The following is a 15,215-nucleotide window of genomic DNA, read 5'->3' on the forward strand; positions in this document are numbered from 1 at the left end:
ATGCCGGAATGCAGTGCGAAGACCTCCGGAACATGCGAAGAGTAGGTAAGCCTTTGTCTTTCAGATGCCGGAATGCAGCGCGAGGCGTTGGTGACAGCCGATGGACCAGGTAAGAGATGCGCTGCCACTGAAGACTGTAGTGCTAACCTGTTCTTTCTTTGTCTTTACAGGTGCTGCTGAAGACTGGATTCCAGGATGGTAAGCCTTTGTTTCCTTAGGCCCAGGATCAGAAGCAGAAGACACGATGAGCGTTCTGCTGCAGAGAATGCAGAATAACACAAAGCAAGATTCATCCATCGGGTGTGGTTTAAATAGCCTCCTGTAGTGCTTAGGTGTCTCCTTCCACAGCCACGCCTAGGTAAGAAAAGAGTTCCTGCTTTCCAGAAGAGTTCCAGTGTTCTGAACCTAGGGAGTGGCTCCTGCCCCACCCAACAGGAAAAGTAGTCCCAAACAGAAGAGGATCCGGGGTTCAACTGGCAGGTAAGTAAGCAGCATGGTCTGCTGCAGGTAAGTCCACCCAAGCATTATGAGCCCGGCGCTTCCAGCGCTGGGACTGGGCATCTTTATGAGCCTGGTGCCACTGGCGCCAGGACAGGGTCCAAAAGGTCCCAATTGGGACTGGCTGGCACTCGGAACCAGGGTTATGGGTCTGCTTCCAAGGGAGTCGGGCAAGTCCTGATCTTTTGGAAGCAGAGATCATGACAGCACCCCCCCTCAAGGCCCCTCCCAAACCGGGCTTCTCCGGGGGTTTGGGCTTGTTAGGAAATGTTCGATGAAATCATTTGATTAGACGAGGCGCGTGGACATATTCTGCAGGTTCCCAGGATCTTTCTTGGGGACCATAGCCTTTCCAGTCAATCAGGTAAAATAGTTTAGATTTGGAGATCTTGGAATCCAGGATGCTTTTGACTTCAAACTCGAGTTCTCCATCAACTAGAATAGGTTTTGGAGATGTAGTTAGTCGGGTTTGAGGTTGCACGGGTTTTAATAGAGAGACGTGGAAGACCGGATGTATCTTCATGTGAGGGGGCAAGTCCAACTTGACCGCTACTGGATTTACTATGGTAGTGATGGAATAGGGACCAAGGTATCTTGGGTTGAATGTGCGTGGTCCTTTTAGAGGTAGATATTTGGTGGATAACCAGACTTGATCTCCTACTTGATATTGGGGGGCTTCCTTCCGATGTTGGTCTGCTCCTTTCTTGTATTGTTCTTTAGCCCTTTGAAGGTGAGAAACGGCTTCCTTAAAGGCTTGGGTGATTGTAGAATGCAGGTGGTCTACTGCTGGTGTTCCAAGATCTTGGAGTGGATCCAACTCCGAGGTTCGAGGGTGACTACCGTATAAAAGAAAAAACGGGGTCTTCCCAGTTCCCGAGTGGACAGAGTTATTGTAGGCATATTCGGCTATCCAAAGGATATCTTTCCAAGTTTTTTCAGTTTGTTGTAGCATGCAGCGCAAATACTGTTCCAGAGTTTGATTGGTCCTCTCGGTTTGTCCGTCGGTTTGAGGGTGGTGGCTGGTCGAAAGTCTCACATCAATTTGAGCCGACCGACAGCAACTTCACCAAAAATGAGAAATAAATTGACTACCTCGATCCGAAATTAGAACTGAAGGAAAACCGTGCAGTCGGACGATGTTTTCGAGAAATTCTCGGGCCACAGTTGCTGCTGTTGGTAAGCCTTTGAGTGGAATGAAATGCGCCATCTTGGAGAATAGGTCCACGATTACTAGGATCGTATTGTATCCGGAGCATGGAGGTAGATCGGTGATGAAGTCCATAGAAAGCGTATGCCAAGGGCGAGGCGGGATGTCAATAGGGCGTAAGAGGCCGGCTGGTTTTTCCTTTTGACTCTTGTTTTGGGCACATACTCCACAGGACATTATAAAGTCTCTGATATCTTTTTTCCAAGACGGCCACCAGAAGTAGCGCTTGATCTTTTCCGAGGTCTTGGTCATACCGGGATGTCCTTCCATTAAAGAATCGTGATAACAAGAGATTACCTTTTTCTGTAAATCTGTGCTGGGCAGGTATACCCGTTCTTGGAAATATAATAGGTTGTCCTTCACCGTAAAGTCCTTTCCCTGCAGATGCCAATTCTGTATGTCTGCTGGAGTTACCAGTAGCCTGGCTTTATCCTTAACTTCCTCTATGGATTGTGTGGCGATTACACCTAGAATTCTTTGTTCGGGAATGATAGGTACAGGTTTAGGATTGATCAAATGTTCTTCCACTCCCATCCGAGAAAGGGCATCAGCTTTACCGTTTTTTGTACCAGGTCGATAGGTAATTATGAAGTCAAACTCGGCAAAGAATAGTGCCCAACGGAGTTGCCTAGAGGATTGAGCTTTTGCGGTTTTCAAATATTGCAGGTTTCGGTGATCTGTAATCACAGTAACGGTGTGTCGGGCCCCCAGAAGATAATGCCGCCAAGCCTTAAAGGCGGACTTGATAGCTAGAAGTTCCTTATCAGTAATAGTGTAATTGATTTCAGGAGGCGAGAATTTGCGGGACCAAAATGCCACGGGATGCAACTGATTGGTTACTGGGTCCTTTTGTGATAGAACTGCCCCCATGGCAAGGCTCGAAGCATCAGTTTCAACAATGTAGGGGAGTTCTGGGCGAGGATGTTTTAAGATCGGTGCAGAGATAAATCTAGTCTTCAAATTCTGGAAAGCTTGTTCCGCCTCGGTAGACCATTCAAAACGTTTGTTTTTCTTTAACAAGGCGGTGATGGGCTGGACTATTCGAGAGAATTTGGGGATAAACCTGCGGTAAAAGTTAGCGAAGCCTAACATGCTTTGAACACCTTTTACGGAGGATGGCGATGGCCATTTGAGAATTGCATCGACCTTCTTTGAATCCATACGCACTCCGCTAGGTGATAATATGAATCCCAAGAATTCAACTTCATTCACGTTGAAAACACATTTTTCCAACTTAGCGAAAAGTTTGTGTTGACGCAATCTCTCGAGGACCATTTTCACGTGTTTCCGATGTTCAGTTTCCGATGAAGAATAAACGAGGATGTCGTCAATGTAAACAACAACACACACATCTATGAGCTCTCTGAGGACATCGTTCATAAAATATTGAAAGGCGGCCGGGGCATTGCAAAGTCCGAAGGGCATGACCTGATATTCAAATAGCCCATACTTGGTGCGGAAGGCCGTCTTCCATTCATCGCCCTCTTTTACTCGTACCAAGTGGTAGGCTCCTCTAAGATCCAGCTTTGTATATATGCATGCTTTTCTGACTTGGTCCAGGAGTTCAGGGATCAAAGGTAACGGATATCTATTCTTAACGGTGATCTGTTTCAGGGCGCGATAATCTATACAAGTTCTAAGGTCCCCTTCTTTTTTTGGAACGAAGAACAAAGCTGAGGAAGCAGGGGACTTGATAGGACGAATAAACCCATTTGCTAGGTATTGATCCAGGTATTGTCGGAGGTGAAGATTCTCAGGCTCTGTGAGGGCATAAATTCTACTACAAGGAGGAGTAGATCCAGGTATTAGGTCTATCTGGCAGTCATAAGACCTATGAGGAGGTAGAGAGTTAGCCTGATCCTTCCGGAAAACATCTTGGAATTCTAGGTATTCAGGAGGTAACTGGGGAGCCTCCGAGGAAATTGCTGCCAGTGCAACACCAGGTCGAGGGTGACAAGTAGAGACACATACTGGAAACTGAACCGTTCTTGCTCGCCAATTGATCTGAGGATTGTGCTTCTCTAACCAAGGAATTCCTAGAATAATCTGGAACTGAGGGGCCTTGATCACATCGAACACGATCTTCTCATGGTGTCCATCTTGACTTACTAGCGTCACTTCTTGGGTGGTATGCGTTACTGGTCCGGAGGCTATCTCCGTACCATCCACCGTAGTAATGACGTCCTTTACAGCCTTTGGACAAAGAGTCAGATTCATCCTCAAAACCATTTCATGATCCACATAATTGCCGATGGCACCGCTGTCGACGTAAGCTTCAATCGCATGTAATCGATCCGGATGTTCAGGGCTAATGAGGACCATAGGTATCACGAAATGCGAGGTCACGGAACTGGTTTTAACGCTCGGCAAGAGGACCTCTATTCTTGTCGGGCGAGGTCGTTTCCCTGCTCAGAGTTTGTGACCCTGGTAACTGCAGCTCCTACTGCCTTCTTGGCTTGTTTCACCGGACAGTCTCGAAGAAAGTGCCCCGAGTTTCCGCAATAGAGGCATAATTGCAGCTGTTTTCTCCTTTCCCACTCCTTTTGTGTTAGTGGTCCTTTCAGGCCCCCTATTTGCATGGGTTCCCCGGAGTCTACTCCTTTGGTAGGAGTTGGTGGTTTGGAAAATACTCGAGCATCAAACTTGGAACGATCGGCCTTCCTGTTCTGCAGTCTGTGGTCAATTTGAACGACTAAGTCAAAATAGTCCGAACAGTCTTGAGGGGGATTCACTACTTGGGCTAACACATCTTTGAGCTCTCCACGTAGACCTCTATAAAACAGCGTAATCCTTTTGTCCTCAGGCCATCGAGTTTCCACTATCAGTCTGTTGAAAGACGCAATATAAGCCAAAAGGTCTTGATTACCCTGTCGCAATGAAAGGAGCTCATTGTCCAAGGCCTGCCCCTGTGAATGTCTTGCAAACAGTTTTTCCATACTGAGCTGAAAAGCTTGAAAATCATGGAGAACCGGATCATCTTGATTAACTAGAGGGATCGACCAGTCTGCCGCATTGCCACTAAGGTACGAAAGCACGAAAGCTACCTTAGCTTGATCAGTTGGAAAGGCTGCTGGCCGGCATAAGAAGTGCAACCGGCACTGATTCATGAATACTACAAACCTCTTTGGGTCACCAGAAAATCGTTCGGGCGGAGCCAGAGGTACATTCCCAGGTAGGTTGATCTGCACTGGGTTCGTAGAGGATGTTGAAGGAAGATTTGCCCCTGATGCGGGTAACGGAGTTTGTCCGTCTTGTGACTGTAGCAATTGTCTAGCGAGATCGTCTGTTCGCTCCTTGGAAATAATCAGTTCCCTTCTTAGAGCATTCGTTTCCTGACGGGCTGCATGCACTTCTGCTCTTAGTTCCCCAAGTAACTGGGCTAGTTGGTCGGTATCCGAGGTTTCCATAGCGCCTGGGTGGGAGTTTTGCGGTAGGCTTTGTGTTCTGTAACGCTCACCTGATTCCCGCAGAGGCGCCGGTCTTGACTGGGTGAATGCCGTATCTTCAAAGGTGATGTGTAACACACGGTTGGCTCTTTGGGCTGGACCTCTGTGCACTGTATGTCTGACTCGAAGAGTAAGATGTCTGCAGATAGAAAATATGGGATTAATGAACTGGGGTTATTGGGTGCCTCTCTCCTCTTCCCTTTCTCTTCTCCTGTAGAACCCCAAAGGTTAACGCCCTCACCTTAGGTAAGTGAGCGCCGAGCTCTCCATCTGCCTCGGGGCAGGGTGCCTTAACCAGTTCCTTCACTGGATAAGGTGCAGGCCTCTTGACCTCAGAGGACTGCTGTCCGTCGTTAACTGCACGAACGGTAAGTTCTGGGCGCTTCAAATGTCTTAAAAGTCTTTTGTAATGATATCTCTTGTTTTGCAGAGTTCCGGCGATGGCGGATGGCGGGCTGATGAGAGTTGAGGATCGAACCCGCGTGAGGAATAGAAGCGCCTGGAAGCACGTAGGTAAGCGCTTGTAGCCTGCTTCACGATGCACACTAACTGTCCCTTTTATATTGCAGGTACAAGTTCGGAGCTTTAGAGAAGCTGAAGGGTGCTGGAATACCCACTGGATTCGGCGTGGGAAGGAGTAATGGCACGTGAGTAATAAAGTTGCCCAATGTCTTTAAATGTACCTTCTTTTGTCTTTCAGATGCGGGATGCAGCGCCGAAGGCCTCCGGAACGTGCGAAGAGCTGGTAAGCTTTTGTCTTTCAGATGCCGGAATGCAGTGCGAAGACCTCCGGAACATGCAAAGAGTAGGTAAGCCTTTGTCTTTCAGATGCCGGAATGCAGCGCGAGGCGTTGGTGACAGCCGATGGACCAGGTAAGAGATGCGCTGCCACTGAAGACCGTAGTGCTAACCTGTTCTTTCTTTGTCTTTACAGGTGCTGCTGAAGACTGGATTCCAGGATGGTAAGCCTTTGTTTCCTTAGGCCCAGGATCAGAAGCAGAAGACACAATGAGCGTTCTGCTGCAGAGAATGCAGAATAACACAAAGCAAGATTCATCCATCGGGTGTGGTTTAAATAGCCTCCTGTAGTGCTTAGGTGTCTCCTTCCACAGCCACGCCTAGGTAAGAAAAGAGTTCCTGCTTTCCAGAAGAGTTCCAGTGTTCTGAACCTAGGGAGTGGCTCCTGCCCCACCCAACAGGAAAAGTAGTCCCAAACAGAAGAGGATCCGGGGTTCAACTGGCAGGTAAGTAAGCAGCATGGTCTGCTGCAGGTAAATCCACCCAAGCATTATGAGCCCGGCGCTTCCAGCGCTGGGACTGGGCATCTTTATGAGCCTGGTGCCACTGGCGCCAGGACAGGGTCCAAAAGGTCCCAATTGGGACTGGCTGGCACTCAGAACCAGGGTTATGGGTCTGCTTCCAAGGGAGTCGGGCAAGTCCTGATCTTTTGGAAGCAGAGATCATGACAGGTTAAGAGCATCTTGGACTCAAAAAGAGTGAGATCAAAAATCTTTTATCTAATCGACTGGAAAGGCTACGGTCCTCAGGAAAGGTCTTGGGAATCTAGTGAGCACGTGCATGCACCTCAATTAGTGAAGAAGTTCCACCGAGAATTTCCTAACAAACCAAGACCAAGAGGAAGAACGACTTTAGGAGGGGCCTTGAGGGGGAGTGCTGTCATGATGCCTGCCCCCGGGAAGCCAGACCAGGCCCAGCAACCCCGGAAGCAGGCATCATGCCATTTGGAGCATGCCCAAAAACCCCAGTTAGGGGCTGTTTGGGTGCAGTCCTGGCGCCTATGGCGCCAGGCTCATAAGGATAAAGTCAGTCCTGGCGCCATGGGCGCCAGGCTCATTACAGAAAACCTACCTAATGCAGACCATGCTGCATACTTACCTGGTGCAGACTATGCTGCACGAAGCCACAAGCCAAATGGGGCTTAGGAGGGACTATTTTACCTAAGGGACTACTTTCTACTCGGGTGGGGGCTGTGGAAGAATACTTACCTGGGACTGCTTCCAAGGCTATTTAAACCACGCCCGGACAGCCGCACGTGCTTCGCGTTATTCTGCATTCAGCAGCGTAACGCTCACCGTGCCTTCAGCAGCTTCCAGTCTTCAGCCACGCCCGCTCCAGTCCTGGACCACCTGGAAAGAAAAGAAAGAAGGAGAAGAGGTTTAAACTTGAAACCTTACCTGAATTCTTGATCCATCGTGCCGTCGATCTTGAAGAATGAGTCATCGCATGCGCGCCGCCACGCACCTCGCAGCGCCGCGCTAAACTCACCATCCAGTGCAGCTTTTCCTCACTCCATCGCGAACTCTGCATTTCCAAACCGCTCTTCGATATCTAAGGGGACAAGAAAAGCCAGGTGAGCAAGGGAATGCAAAAGGGCAATACAAGCTACCCCCAAAGACTTACCGGATTACCACAGGGGGGTACTCACCGCACCTCGGGTCGGCGCAGTTAACTCTGCATCATCGCCCCACCCCGGCCCCTAAGGGGAAACCACTGGACATTACAAGCTACCCCCAAAGACTTACCTGATTTACCGCAGGGGGGTACTCACCTCATCGCGGGTCGGCGCAGTTAACTCTGCATCACCGCCGCACCCCGGCCCCTCAGGGGAAACCACTACACATTACAAGCTACCCCCCAAAGACTTACCTGATTTACCGAAGGGGGGTACTCACCTCATCTCGGGTCGGCGCAGTTAATTCTTCATCATCGCCGTACCCCGGCCCCTAAGGGGAAAACCACTATAGACTTACCTGACTCTCACCAACTGCCATTTGGACTCTTCGTGGTGGTTAAACCGGCAACCTACAAGGAATCGGAAAGAGTGAAGATCAGACATTTGAACTCTTACAAACTATTGGATTCTAGAGTCAATACTGGAACTCACCAATTCCTACACGCCAGTGAAGTAACTGGTCGTCTACGCACCCCTGCGCTCGATGCAGGATGGAGAGCTCATCTTTCCAAACCATCAGAAAGATATTCATACGAGCCGACAAACGAAGTTAAGTGGGTCTGTCCAGTCACGCATCTCGGCTCTACGTGGCACCAGGCCAGACCAGATCGACGTCCCCGTGGGAATCAGGTGAGCGTAACAGGTAGCCCATGAAAATCCATTGGTGCTATAGACCATCCTGGCCAGGGGTGGTTCTGAGTACACCTCCGAGGAGCCCTATGCCTCTGGTGCGGAATCAGACATTGAACCCTCATTGCTGTCGCAGGTGAGTGATTCTGCTGTGGATGCTGTTCTGTCCAACACACCTGCAGGGGGGGTAGACCCCTCATGGGGCCAGTCAGTGTTGGTACGTCCGTCTGTGGTGGTTACGGATGCAGGGTCACGCTCAACACTATTTGCTCCAGTTCCTGGGGCAGCTGAACAAGGGAGGAATGCAGTCCTGCAGCCACTGGCAGCACCAGCATAGCAGGGGACAGGTATCCTTGGGCCCGGCAGGTGTGAGGTCCGGCAACAGCAACAGGAGGCATCATGTGAGATGTTGGCTCAGGGCATGGAAAGGGTGGCCAATTTTATTCTCCGGCCCTAAATGCAGATGGAGATCCAGCAGCAGGCATTGCGGTCTACATGCCGCTCACACAGGCTGGACATGTTGGCCAGCAACAGGGAGCGACAGGCTGAACTGGGGGCTCTGCGCACAGCCATAGCTGCAGAGGCAGAGGCCCACAGGGATGCCCTGAGGGAAGAGAACACCTCCCTCAGGTCTACTCTGGCTGCACTTGAGTTGGCCTGCAGTAGAGGGGCGGAACAGCAGATGGAGCAGCTGACACACAACATCTCTGCTGAACTCCGTGCAACCCGGGAGGTCTTGCAGGCAGAACTGCGTGCATCACATGAGGCCTTGCAGGCGCGACTCCGTGCATCATGTGAGATGCTGTATGGGGAGCTCCGGAACATCATTATGCAGAATCAGAACTTTCAGGCCATCATGGTAGCTGCCATTGCGGAGCAACCCAGGGCTATGCGTGGTCAGCCTCCCTTACCACGTACACCTTCTAATGTGACACCAGAGGGTGATGACAATGGCGACACCTCTCCCACTATAGGCTAGCCATGCAGGCCATGAAACCATGGAGGTTTTCTTTCATTCTCAACATCCATGCATGTGGGTGTTGAGGTGCACCCTGCACCTCCTCTCTCCTGGGTGGTCCCCTCCCCCTGGTCCACCATGGGCTTTATTTATTTATTTATTTGTCTTTTGTGCATTCATGTATCAGTGTGTTGCTTTGTGTGGCATCCAAAGGCATCCACTGTGTGTTCCGGCTGGGCCCATACAGGCTTGTCTCATGTCTGTGTTTGTGGCTTGAGGTCCAGACACATATGCCACTCCTGCCTCCCCTTTCCATGTGCTTACAACGAGGGCAGCATGTGACAGTAACTTACACAGATGCATTGGGCTTCCATCATTTCTATGGCCAGTCTGACGTCCAGCCTGTGTATACATCCCTAGTGGGGTTTCATGATTGTTTGCACAGTGCATGGTTAACATGCATTTTTGTTTGGATATTGGTAAATGTGCATTTTATCATGTTACATCTTCATGTATTACCTTGACTGTCTCTATTATTGATACCCTTCATGCTGTATGTGTTACCCTGCCCCCTTTAGCTAGCAGAGACCCACTCAAGATGGAAGGGGTCTATGTGGTGGCTTTGTCACATTGCAGCACTTGTGCTATTGTGATTGGGCACTGTCTGACATTGTCACTGCTGGGTCCTGTGTTTATGATATGTTATGCTGGTAAATGGATGTTCCTGTGTACCGTTTTATTTTGATGTGTCAGAGGGAATTGTTCCTGACCTATTTCGATTTGTCAACGTGCACTTTGTGACATTTGTGTCATGTGTTGTGCATTTATTTTGGACTTTTTACATTGCATGCCAAGGTGTGATGTGTCGGCCGGGCGACATGGGGTTTGGGAGGGTTTAAGTGACATGGCAGTATTTGGAGGTGCTGTTTTGCATGGGGTTAGTGGCATACTGCATCTTGAATGTGTGCCTTTTGGTCACACAGGATTGGGTTGGTTTAAGTAGCTAGGGATACACACAATGCAGCCCTTCCAAGGACACATTTGCAGGGTGGTATGGTTGTGACAGTTGATTGTACCTTTGTCATCATCGATTGTCACCTGGAATGTACCAGGCTTATGTGCACTCCGCAGGGGGGGTAGGTGAAAAATGATGCCACAAGCTGGGTACGGGCTGCCTCACCATGTGTCCTTTCCCTCCCATGCGCAGCGGGCGTGCATGTGGTTGGGGATTTGGGGCACCACCATGTCCACCGAAACGCCCCACCATGTTGCAACATTGTGCAGGACACATGCTGCCACAATGATCCTGCACAGTACTGGTGGTGCATATAATAGCTGGCCACCGGAATGGTCAAGGGAGCAGAAGCTTGACTTTAGCACTCCGAATGTACGCTTCACTATGGCCCTGGTTGCAATATGGGCTGCGTTGTATCTTACCTGGGGTGGTGTGGTGGGATTCCGTATTGGCATCATCATGTAGGTGCTCAGAGGGTAGGCAGTGTGCCCTGGGGAGGTGAGAATGGTTGTCATTTGTTGGCTTTGTCTATTTGTTTGTGACATGCATGCATGTGCACAGGCATTTGTACTCACCAATGAGCCATGTGTTGCCATGCCTCCCAGCTTCCAGGTCCCGGTTTAGGGGTGACATTCTGAATATGAAACTATCATGGGTGGACCCTGCATAGTTGGCATATACAGAGGTGATAATTCCCTTAGCATCACATACAACCTGCACATTGATGGAATGTCAGTGCTTGTGATTGCGATAGATGTGCTCAGTGGCCCTAGGTGGACGTAAGGCCACATGGGTGCAATCAATGGCACCAAGCACTTTGGGGAAGTGTGTCACCCTGTAAAAGTCCTGGACCACGGCCAGCCTTTCTGCGGGTGTTCTGGGCATGTATGTGTGCCTGCGGACTGAGGGGCGCCTCACAGCCCACGCAGTCATGATTGCCAACACCTGGTGTAGGCAGCGTGACTGCGTTGTTTGTGAGGCGCCCCCAACTATGGCAGTTGTTCACTGAAAGGACCCAATGGCCAAGAAATTCAGTACATTGAGCACCTTTTCCTAGGGGCTCAGTGCTTGGGAGCACCGGGTGGGTGATGTGAAGTCATCCTCCCACTCAGTGACCAGGTTTAGGATGATAGAAGGTGGAAACCTATACCTGCCATGGACCTGGTCATCAGGCATCCCAAAAAGGCTGGTCGTGGGTAAAGAAATGCGGGGCCTGGCTATCCTCCTCCTCCTGTGGTGTTCCACAATCACTGCTGCGAGGAATGGTACATTCATCGTAGCTGTTTACGCGCGTTTGTTGTTACGTGCACTTTTATGCATTGGTTTTGGTGCGCAGGGGCACTTACGCTAGCTTTCCCGTGGTATATGTGTTTCTGGGTTTGCACGTCTTTTGACACGCACTGGTGAGCCCTGTTTGATTCCATGAATACGTGTTGTTAGCGGGCGTGTGGGTGTTGCAAGGATTTTACTGTGGTACTTCCCCAGTATCGCCCACATTTTCGCTTGTTTCCCATTCCACGTGTTCCGCCCCCTTTTTAGGTGTGTGCGCTGGACGGTGTGAGACTTCACTGGGCGTATCGCGCAAATCGTTCGTGGTGTCGCAGTGACGTGTGGGACACGCGCAGATTCAACGCAGGTCGCAGGTAAGCTACACGCAATGTTTTCCATGAATCGGTAAACATGCGCTTGCGCGCATTTTGTACGCGTGCACCCCATTTTTAGAGCACATTTATTCCATGAATCAGCACCCTTATGCCTAAGGTCTTAAAAATTGATTTTTTTAAATTATACTTATTATTACAATTGCTATGAAACTTTGTAAATGGCAGTGGTATGAATTGTTTTGTAATGTTATGTGTAAAAGGTTTAAATAAACCAAGCACAATAATACAAATAAATAAATAAAAACATATAACCAGGACCAGCATTAGGCAGTGGCTTGGAAATGTCCTTCGGGGCGTACTTCCTATGGAAAGGTTCCAGTGGCTTGAGTACTCCACTGCCCTTTTCTTCGGGGTTTCTTGGTACTCCAGGCCCTTCCTTTGCCTCCCCTTTTGGGTCAGAGCCTAAAATGAACTGAATATAGAAAGTGTTTCTGAAAGAGCGCAAATGGCTACATTCGCAAAATGATGTCTCCTGTCGGATTGCGCCTCTCGCTCACTGCCCTGATAAAAAGAATGCCATTGTAAAGTGTGAAATGTGAATAGAAGCGCTCGTACCCGAGGAATATTTTCAACAAAGTAAAAGAGGACCATATACAATGCTACTATTTAACAGGCCTTAAACAGAAATATAGAGAAGGGCTGGTTGATGCCAAGGCCATGCCAAGAACAAAACAGGAATTATTTACATCTGAAGGTGAAATAGGTCAGACTTTGGGCCTCATTAGTAGCCTGGCCCATTCTTAGGGTGCATAGCGCACAGGAAAGGCAGAGGGATGTTAAGTCCTGGCCTGCGGTCACGCAGGCCAGGCAGAACAAGACTGGGGGTACCCAGCCGACATGCTGGGAGCACCCAGCGAACATCCGTTGCCAGCGGGCACACTGCAGAGTTTCCAAGCAGGGGAGGGGCGTCGGCACCTCCATGCAGAGCTGCCCGGCAGGGCCTCTGGGAACAAGGGGATGCAGGGGCTCTGCTGACATGCGGGTGGGCAGCCCCAGCAGCACGCTGCAGTCAGGATACACAGCAGGCAGGACTGACGTGCCGGAAACGGCCCTTCTCTTATATTGTCTTGTTGTCACATGGTCACAACATGTGAATTTGGCACAAGCCCTGGGAGGGACCATTCTTCCAGGAGGGGTGACACACCACAAAGGAGAGGCTCTCAGGCTGCGCTGAGACATTTTGTATCAATCTTTTATGTCTCAGAAACACATGCGCAGAGGAGCCCAGATGCAGCTGCCGGAGCTTGCAAAGGACAGCTCCAATCACAGCTGGCTGCAATGCCCAGCCATGATGGATGCCCTGGCCAAGTACTCCTTAATTTAAGTAGATGCTGGGGCTTATGCCTGCAGGCTGTCTGATCAGTGCAGGGGCTAGATAAGCAGTGTGCAGGGAAAAGGCTTTGAAGCCAGGACTGCACTGATTTGCAGTGATTTTCTGCTGTGCCGCACTTCAAAACACACTTAGAAAGGGTTAGTGCGGTGCTCACACTGCCACAGCATTGATAACACAGCCTGCAGGAATGGCTGGGTGCCAAGTTCAGATTTTCGCTAGGGGGCAGACATTCCCATACCGGCTTGGCCATGGCTTGTTGTCCCGTGGGGGCGTTACTAAAAATGTCAACCCTTTAGGTTAAGAAGGCCAAGCCTAATGACTCTGCTATAACTTACTCAGGCTGCCTGTAGCATTCCCTTGTTGGCTCTAATTAATTAACTAATAGTCAGATTACATTACCATCTCTGGTATTTACCATTGCAGCATGCATTACTTACCGTGTCCTAATGATTCCAAGTCGTGCAGCCTTCCTGCTATTCTCCTTTCCTGGAGTCGCACAGGGCCCTATATTCCTGCATTTACTGTGTCGCACACAGTGGAAGTACTAGGCAATGCCTCAGCAGGCAGGGCCACACTAAATTCTCACTTTCTTTCTCTGAGCTGTGAAACTCTTGTATACACACCAGACTCACTCGTGTATGATTTTTAAAAGACATCTTCCAAAATATATTGACTTAAAAACCAAAGGCTGTAAAACAGTTCTGAAGGGGAGTTCTGGAAACTATCCTTCACAGCATACTAACGTGGCCAGAAGCATGATTTCACCGTAACAGAGAATATATTTATGGACACTACTATACTTCCTCGCCAAACAAAATCATCTGGCTCAGAAAATAGTAATTTCCCCTAATGTTCGATCCCTACTAGTATTTAAGCACACGGTCTGAGCCTCCCCATTGACTAGGAGGCTGCCACACCCCCCTTGCCTGGTACTACTAGTATTTAAGCCCGCGTTCTGAGCCTCCCCATTGACTAAGAGGCTGCCACACCCCCCCCCCCCCGACGGGTACTACTAGTATTTAGGCCCGCGTTCTGAGCCTCCCCATTGACTAGGAAGTTGTCATACCCCCCTCGCCAGGTACTACTAGTATTCAAGCCAGTGTTCTGAGCCTCCCCATTGAGTAGGAAGCCACCACACTCCCCTCGCCTGGTACTACTAGTATTTAAGCCCGCGTTCTGAGCCTCCCCATTGACTAGGAAGTCGTCATACCCCCCTCGCCAGGTACTACTAGTATTCAAGCCAGCGTTCTGAGCCTCCCCATTGACTAGGAGGCCGCCATACCCCCGTGCCAGGTACTACTAGTATTTAGGCCCGCGTAATGAGACTCTGCATTGACTAAGAGACTGCCACACACACCCCACCCCGCCAGGTACTACTTGTATTTAAGCCCGCGTAATGAGACTCTGCATTGACTAAGAGACTGCCACACACACCCCACCCCGCCAGGTACTACTTGTATTTGAGCCAGCGTTCTGAGCCTCCCCATTGAGTAGGAAGCCACCACACCCCACCCCGCCAGGTACTACTTGTATTTAAGCCCGCGTAATGAGACTCTGCATTGCACTATAAAATACATATCATCATTACCCACCTCGATCATTTGCAATTTATCAATGTCGGGAAGTTCAAGCCTAGAAATGTCTTAAGCAGGTTGGACACGCACCATTGCAGTGTGTGCTTTACTCACTGAGCTGTCCTGTCACCTTATACATGTCAATGGCTGCATCTAGAGAAGAGGTTCATGCACCACTGTCTTATATATCAGTATTTTATAGGCAGAGGAACATATACATACATGAGAATGCTCGTAGGCAGACCACTGTAGCACAAACTGTCTGTCCATTATTCACAGGGTGCTTGAATGTGTGGGCTTCGGTTTCTGGCCTGTACAGGTCTGCCAGAACTCCTCTGCTTATTGTGCCTTCAAATAAATGATAGTGCCTGAAATTCATGACGATCAGTGTTCAAGAGGAAGGCTGAAAATTCTCTT

This window comes from Ambystoma mexicanum, chromosome 6q, assembly GCF_040938575.1.
Source record: "Ambystoma mexicanum isolate Mex_15411 chromosome 6q, UKY_AmexF1_1, whole genome shotgun sequence".
NCBI classification, from domain to species: domain Eukaryota; kingdom Metazoa; phylum Chordata; class Amphibia; order Caudata; family Ambystomatidae; genus Ambystoma; species Ambystoma mexicanum.